This window comes from Phoenix dactylifera, chromosome 16 (genome assembly GCF_051530095.1).
Source record: "Phoenix dactylifera cultivar Ajwa chromosome 16, Ajwa_hap1_PhDact_Kaust_v1.1, whole genome shotgun sequence".
In the NCBI taxonomy this organism is placed as follows: domain Eukaryota; kingdom Viridiplantae; phylum Streptophyta; class Magnoliopsida; order Arecales; family Arecaceae; genus Phoenix; species Phoenix dactylifera.
The window spans coordinates 1,747,804-1,755,948 of NC_143205.1; the positions used below are offsets into that span (position 1 = coordinate 1,747,804).

Genomic DNA, 8,145 nt, shown 5'->3' on the forward strand with positions numbered 1-8,145 from the left:
CTATGTCGATATCCCATTTGCTGTTTGCCGATGATTGTTTATTATTGTCAGGGGCGACCAGACGACCGCCTATGTGATTAGGAGGATCCTTTGGGCATATTGTACTGCTTCTGGCCAACGGATCAATCAGGCCAAACCTACAATCTTTTTCAGCCCAAAGACCAAGCCTCATGTCAAGGCCAAGATTATGGAGATTTTGGGAGTAGGCGAGCAGAAGGGTACACTGAGATACTTGGGTATTCCGATTCTGGGACAACGATTGCGCAGAGGAGACTGGTCCTCTCGGAGTTCAGTATCAGACATAGGATTGAGGGATAGCAGATGCATGCACTCTCCATGATGGGTAGGGTTACCTTGGCGCGGTCAGTGCTTAACTCCATTCCGATATATGTTTTGTCTAACGCCATTCCCCCCATGGCGTCATTGATGTCAGTAAAGCAGCTCATCCAGAATTTTATCTGGGGAGGCGAGGCAACAGAGGCAGTGTCCATTTGATGGCCTGGGAGGTGGTCTGCCAGCCAGTTAGGTATGGTGGATTGGGTGTGCCATCATGATGAGAGTACAAAAGTGAAATTTTCATACTATCACAATTAATATTAGAGCTAATCTTTATTAATAAAATTGATTAATTAATGTTTTATTTGTGTTTGAGTGCTAGTAATTCAAAAGACCCAATAACGCTGGATTTGAGCCCAATGCCCGGCAGCCCGAGCTCAACAAATTTTCCAACGTCTGCAGCATGGGGGCTTTGAAATTTCCCAACTTCTCAACTGTCCGTGACCTCCCAGAACATGCAACAGGATCAACATCCCATCTCCTCTGTTTAGCAACACCCCAACAGTTTTCTTCATCCCATCTACCGTGGCTCCCAACAAATAGAACACGCGTCCGTGAGGAGCTTCCCAGCATCTTCAAAACCGTCCGTGTGGCTCTCCAAGCGGCATCCGATCGTTTCATCTTCAAACTCCCTTCCCAGCGAACAAATTTCATCCATCTGAAGAGTCTCCAAGCGATCATGGCATCCGATCGGTTCATCTTCGAATTCCCTTCCCATCAAAACAAATTCCCAACGGCAGCAAGGGAACTCCGAAGACCAAACCGTCCGCATTCAAGCCATCAGCCCGTGTCACTTCCACGTTCAATGCTCCCCATCCGTTCGGTTCGTCCCAGCAGCGTTCCAGCTTCTCCAATCCGGTGAAGGTGTCTATAAAAGGGGATTGAGCTTGCATCAGAAAAGAAGGAAGCCAGGGAGGAGAGAAGGACACGGAGCAAGGGGGAGAGGCGACCAGGGGGATCTATCGGCACTTTTCCCAGCCGGACGCAACAAATCAGGAGGAGGAGGCCGGATCCATCCAAGTCTGGGCGAGAGAGGAGAAGAAGCCAAGAAGGAGAAGCCACGATTCATCATCCAGCCGGGCCACGGAGGGGAGAAGGCAGCCGGGAGAGAAAACAGAGTGCCCTATTTTCTGAACCAAAGAAAGAAAAAAAAAAGGGATTTATACTTTAATTTATTTATTCTATGCTAATCCCTTTTATAAAAATGCTTGCATCTCATATAGATAGCTAAATCTCTTTTAGCTAAGGCTAGGAAAAAGCCTAACATTTTCTTCATGTATTTCCTTTAATCATCAATGGGATTTTAATGTTTTTGATTTGATTTATGGTGCAGTAGATTGATAGAAATTATTTCAAACTTATATATTTTCTTTGATTTGTTATTTCCTCCGGGTATAACAGATGCTTAGAAATCCCTATAGTTTAAAATAGAATTATTGTAATGCTGCCCATAAAACTAAATCTATTTTATTATGATTAATAGATGATTTTAAGAAAAGAATGATGAAGTGCTAGGCTGAATCCTAACGCCTTAGTTATATTTTTGTCAATCCGAATATTATTTAGCCTTTAGTTTTTGTTCACTGTCAAATCCCTGTGGATTCGATCTCGGACTCACCGAGATTATTACTTTGCTACACCCTATACTTGGGGTATTCTACATTTAATTTTTCTTTTAAAAAGAGCAAGATTAAAATCGTAGCAAGTTTTTGGCGTCGTTGCCGGAGATTTGCAACGTGCGAACGAGAACAAGGCTGCAAATTTTAATTTTTAATTTCTAGTTCTTCAATTTTTCTTTATTTTTAACAAGATTGAAATTTTAAATCTTTTCAGATTCAAGGACGACACAAAGCAGGACTAGTAACGAGGAAGATCAAGATCAAATTTTTGGATTCCTGGAGTGAACAAACTCCGGCCGTGAGTATTTAAATTATTTTTCCTATTTTGTTCATACTAGTCCTATTTTAATTCCTAGATTAGAATTTTACTCTTGTTAAAAAAACAATTATTAATTAAAATAATAAAAAAATAAATAAAAAAAATTAAAAAAAAATTAGCTAGTTTGCTTGATCAACTATTCAAATGCAATCTAATGTCATGACATAAAATGTTAAAAATCTTCTTGATTGTTGCATATAATATAAAGCATTTGCATAAAATAATCTAAGGGCTGAACCCATTAAAAAGATAAGGTCGGGATTTCATCACTCGTCCTTAGCCCAAAAATCATCCCAGTGCATAAATATCCTAAGCCTAATTAAAATCAACTACACGTTGGCCCCTAAGGATATTCGAGCTCAATAGGACGAAGACCACTGAAAGTTGCACCAATTTCGCTCTATGGCCTGGGTCGATGTCTAGGCAAGCTTTGACCCTCTAAGTGATTGAAGGGAGACAGTTTCTGTTCGAGAAAAGTGAATTTTAAGTGGGACCTTTGCTACACGCATTGTGATCCTTCCACTTACCTGGGAGCTTACCTGGTCGACTAAGGTTACTAGACCGGATTGGAGGCTTAGGTGTCATCTTCAAACCAGTTAGGAGCTGTCTAGAATTTTTAGGAAAATATTAGAAATTGTTGGGTGATGTTTTAATGCATGTTTAATTTTAATTAAATTTTTGTTTTACTATATTAGGGTGTTTGTTTAAAAAAAATCAAAAAAAATAATATATATATATATATATATATATATATATATAGTTTATGCTGTTGTGGGAGAGAGATAAAACGAATAGATTATTTCGAGTTGAATCAAGAGATAAAAATTTAATTGTTCAAAATTCAAATAATCAAATGGAAGATAATAATAGTAATCAGGGAGATAATGAATTTCAAAATGATTTACCTATTAGAACGCTTCGTGATTATCTACAACCCACTAGGACCAGTACCCCATCCTGTATGGTTATTCTTACTGCTGCAGGAGCTTTTGACATGAAACCAGGAATAATCCAATTCCTCCCAAAGTTTCACGGACTTGATTCTGAAAGTCCCTATTTGCATTTGAAAGAATTTGATGAAGTGTGTTTAACACTTCATTTCAATGATGTCACTGAAGAGGTAGTTAAACTTAAGTTATTTCCTTTTTCTTTAAAGGAAAAAGCTAAGTCATGGTTTAAAGGCCTAGGACCATAGCTACCTGGCAAGAAATGACAAGAGAATTTTTAAAGAAATTCTTCCCAACACATAAAACAAACACACTTAGAAGAAATATCATGAAATTTGCACAAAAAGATGGAGAAACATTTTTTCAGTGTTGGGAAAGATTTAAGGACCTTCTGCTTGCTTGCCCACATCATGGATATGAAATTTGGAGGGTCATTAGTTTCTTTTATGATGGTTTGTCCTCCAATATGAGACAATTTGTAGAAATGATGTGTAACGGTGAATTCATGAGTAAGGAACCAAATGAAGCCTGGGATTATTTTGATCTTTTAGCAGAAAATGCACAAGCTTGGGATACAACAGATAAAAATCTAAAATCTAAAATAGCACCTAATGCAAAAGGAGGAATATATCTTATTAAAGATGATAATGATGTCAATGTAAAAATTGCTAATCTGACTAGGAAAGTTGAAGCCATGGAATTAAGCAAGGCCAATATAGGAAAAGCACAAACTATTGTTGAAAGTATATGTGGAATTTGCGAAAGTAATGCACATGTGACTAAGGATTGTCCTACAATCCCTGCTTTTCAAGAAGTGTTGCATGATCAAGCAAATTTCACCAATACTTATAAAAGACCATTTTCAGAAACATATAATCCTAATTGGCGAAACCATCCTAACTTTAGTTGGAGACATGGACCCACTGCCAATGAATCTCAAGAAAATTCTGTTCCTACTCCTTATGTGCCACCACATAGGAAATCCCTTGAAGATACTTTGCAAACCTTCATGGAAGGACAGACTCAAATAAATCAGAATACAATGCAATCACTCCAAGAACTTAAAAATTCTGTAGGTAGAATTGAGGCTCAACTCAATGTTAGGAAAAAAGGGACATTTCCAGCCCAACCTCAATCTAACCCAAAGGGTCAACATGAGGTCCATGAAGCAAGTTCATCCCAACCAAAATTTGAACAAGTTAAGTCTGTCACAACCCTTCGTAGCGGAAAAATAATTAACAAAGAAATTCCGACAAAAGATGACAAACCTAAAAAATCTATTGAAAAGAAGGATGAAGATGAACAAAATGATTCAATACCCTATCACAAGATAGTTGCTCCATTTCCTCAGCGCTTGCTTGCAGCTAAAAAGGGAATACCTGACCAAGAAATTCTGGATATCTTTAAACAAGTAAAGATTAGCATTCCTTTATTAGATGCCATTAAGCAGATCCCATCTTATACCAAATTTTTAAAAGATCTTTGTACTATAAAGCGAAAGCTTTACGTACAAAAGAAAGCTTTTCTAACTGAACAGGTAAGTGCTATTCTCAAACACAGCACCCCACCTAAGTATAAAGATCCTGGTTGTCCTACCATAATTTATATCATAGGAAACTTCAGGATACAACGAGCCCTTCTTGATTTAGGTGCAAGTGTTAACTTACTACCCTATTCAGTTTATGAACAATTAGGACTTGGTGAACTAAAACCCACCAAGGTTACTCTCTAACTTGCCGATCGATCTATAAAGATACCAAGAGGAGTAGTCGAGGATGTACTTGTCCAAATTGATAAATTCTATTTTCCAGTCGACTTCATAGTATTAGATACCCAGCCTGTCATGAATTGTAACACTCCAATACCTGTTATCTTAGGCCGCCCATTTCTAGCCACTTCCAATGCTTTGATCAACTGTCGAAATGGAATAATGAAAATATCATTCGGGAATATGACTATAGATTTTAATATATTTAATATTTGCAAACAACCCGACGAAAATGATGAAATTCATGGAGTTAATCTGATCGACTCCATTATAGAAAATGCTCTTGTCCCATCTCTTTCTTCTGATCTGTTAGAAACATGCCTAACTCATTTCGGAAATACAGATATCAACCAAAACTTTAGAGAAATCAGTGCTATATTAGATTCAGCTCCTTTGTTGGATACAGATAGGTGGAATTTTGTTTTGAAGAATTGCCCACACGCAACAATAGTCCTCTACTATCTAGTGTTCAAGCACTTAAACTTGAGCTAAAAACTTTGCCATCTGAGCTCAAGTACGCATACCTTGGTCAAGAAGAGACTTTTCCTGTGATCATATCATCCCAACTCGAACAAAGTCAAGAATTAAAATTGTTAGAAATTCTCAAGGAACATAAGGGAGCATTAGGGTGGACAATTGCTGATATCAAGGGAATTAGTCCCTCAATTTGCACTCCTAGAATCCACCTAGAAGCTGATGCCAAACCTTCTTGTCAACCTCAACGTCGATTGAACCCAAACATGAAGGATGTGGTTAGGATAGAAGTTCTGAAACTTCTGGATGCGGGAATGATTTACCCAATTTCAGATAGTAAATGGGTAAGTCCTACCCAAGTGGTCCCCAAAAAATCTAGTATTACTGTAGTCAAAAATGCCAACAATGAATTAGTTCCAACTAGGGTCCCCAATAGTTGGCGTGTATGCATTGACTATAGGAAACTTAATTCTATCACTAGGAAGGATCACTTTCCTCTACCTTTTATTGATCAAATCTTACAAAGGTTGGCAGGTCATAAATATTATTGCTTCCTAGATGGCTATTCCGGTTATAACCAAATTGCAATTGATCTTGAAGATCAGGAAAAGACCACTTTTACATGTCCTTTTGGCACTTTTGCTTACAAGAGAATACCATTTGGATTATGTAATACTCCTGCAACCTTCCAAAGATGCATGCTCAGTATTTTCTCTGACATGGTTGAGCGCTTTTTGGAAGTCTTCATGGATGATTTTTCGGTTTTCGGCTCCTCTTTTGAAAACTGTGTGGACCATTTAAGGCTAGTCTTAATTCGGTGTGAGGAGAAGAATCTAATCTTAAACTGGGAAAGTGCCATTTCATGGTAACTAGGAGAATTGTTCTCGGGCATGTTATTTCATCTGAAGGGATTGAAGTAGACAAGGCTAAAATTGACTTAATTGCTAACTTACCCAACCCAAAAACTATCAAAGATATACGCTCATTTTTGGGTCATGCAGAATTTTATAGGAGATTCATTAAAGATTTTAGCTCAATATCTAAACCCTTATGTAATCTCCTTCAAAAGGAAACCCAATTTGTGTGGTCTGAAGAATGTCAAAAAGCTTTTGATAAACTTAAAAGCTTGCTGACTTCTGCTCCCATCATGCACATCACTGGTGGCAAGACGGGAGGCATTGGTGATGCGGCTTGCAGCTAGCTTTCTGTTGGAGCACGACAGCCTATGGTCCACCCTGATGAGGACGACGTATGGTACTTTATCAATTGGTGCCCGGGCAGGACGTCATCACTCCTCCATCCCATCTGGAGGGAGATGTGTGCTAGAGCTCTACTGGTGCTACCGACGATTCGGTGGGCCATCGGGGACGGGACTTCTGTTGATGTCCTCGAGGATAGCTGGACGATAGAGCTACCGATCAGTAGACTACCGACCATGGTAGACTCAGCCATGCTGGCAGAACACAGAGTATGTGATTTGCTTGTTCCAGGTGAGGAGAGATGGAATGAGGGATTGATCCGGGAGGCCTTTGGGGAGCAGTTGGTAGAGAGGATCCAGGCCTTACTGATTCCTTCTCTGGTGGAGCCAGATAGATTGGTCTAGATCCCTTTAGGTTGGTCAAGGATGCATGCCAGAGATCTTTATGCTTGAACCAGCAGAGAACCAGACAGGCAGATTGATGGAGGATGGATATGAAGGATGAGGGTGCACCCTCGAATAGCGCTATTCCTTTGGAAGGTAGCTTGGGGCTGTCTTCCGACAAGGAGTGTGCTTACCAGGCAGGGGATAGGGCTGACTCCACTATGCGAGGTTTGCCCGGACGCTGAGGAGACTATCAGCCATATAATTCTTCGATGCCCTTCAGCTAGGAAGATCTGGAGGAGCGCACCTGTGCCACTCCCTCCGCTGTGGGAGTCGGCAGAGGATATGCTTCGGTATTTGAGCGATTCTACCCGGAGACCTAGCATTGCAAAGACAGGGATTGTGGCTGCTTACTTAGCCTATCATATATGGCTAGACAAGAACGACCTTTTGTTTGAGGGCAGAAGGGCATCCCCACGGGTAGTGTTGGATAGAGCCCTTCGGCATGTAGCGAAGATTACTATGTTGACCACATCGACTTCATCTGGGAGGGCCAAAGATATCTGGGGTACCTGCACTGCTGTCCCAGCATTCAGATTTATTTACTTCTCTTGGATACCTCCACCCCCTGGTTATCTCAAGGTGAATTTCGATAGGGGCATGACTGGGAAGAGCGCATCGGGGGGCGTGGATTTTGTGATCAGAAACCATAGAGGCAGACTTATTGCAACTGAAGGGCGGAGCACAACTGGGTTGACTATTGTGGGAGCAGAGTTGCAGGCAACCTGAGAGAGTATTTTGTATGCGAGACGAGTGCTAGGGGCCGACAACCTATTCCTCGAGGGGGACTCATCCATTGTGATTGATTGAATCTGGAGTGTAGACAGATATGAGGATGGACACCCGTTGATACGAGACATACGCAGATTGGTGCGAGAGTTCACCTCCTGTCACATAGCTCATGTATATCGAAAGGCGAACAAAGCAGCAAATTAGATCGCCTCTCATGTTGCCCGGCATTCTGAAGAGATCATCTGGTCAGATCCAGCATGTATTCCACGCCCTTGTTCTGTGTAGTTACACTTGACATGGCAGATTGT

The 8,145-nt window shown here is 40.4% G+C and overlaps 1 non-coding gene across 1 annotated transcript; it reads right to left on the reverse strand.

Annotated features, from left to right (window-relative positions):
* Positions 1 to 3,531: 3,531 nt before the first annotated feature.
* Positions 3,532 to 3,638, reverse strand: LOC120106858 (small nucleolar RNA R71). The gene has a single exon (XR_005508855.3). It is a non-coding gene; the product is annotated as a small nucleolar RNA R71 (small nucleolar RNA).
* Between the last annotated feature and the right edge of the window lie 4,507 nt (positions 3,639 to 8,145).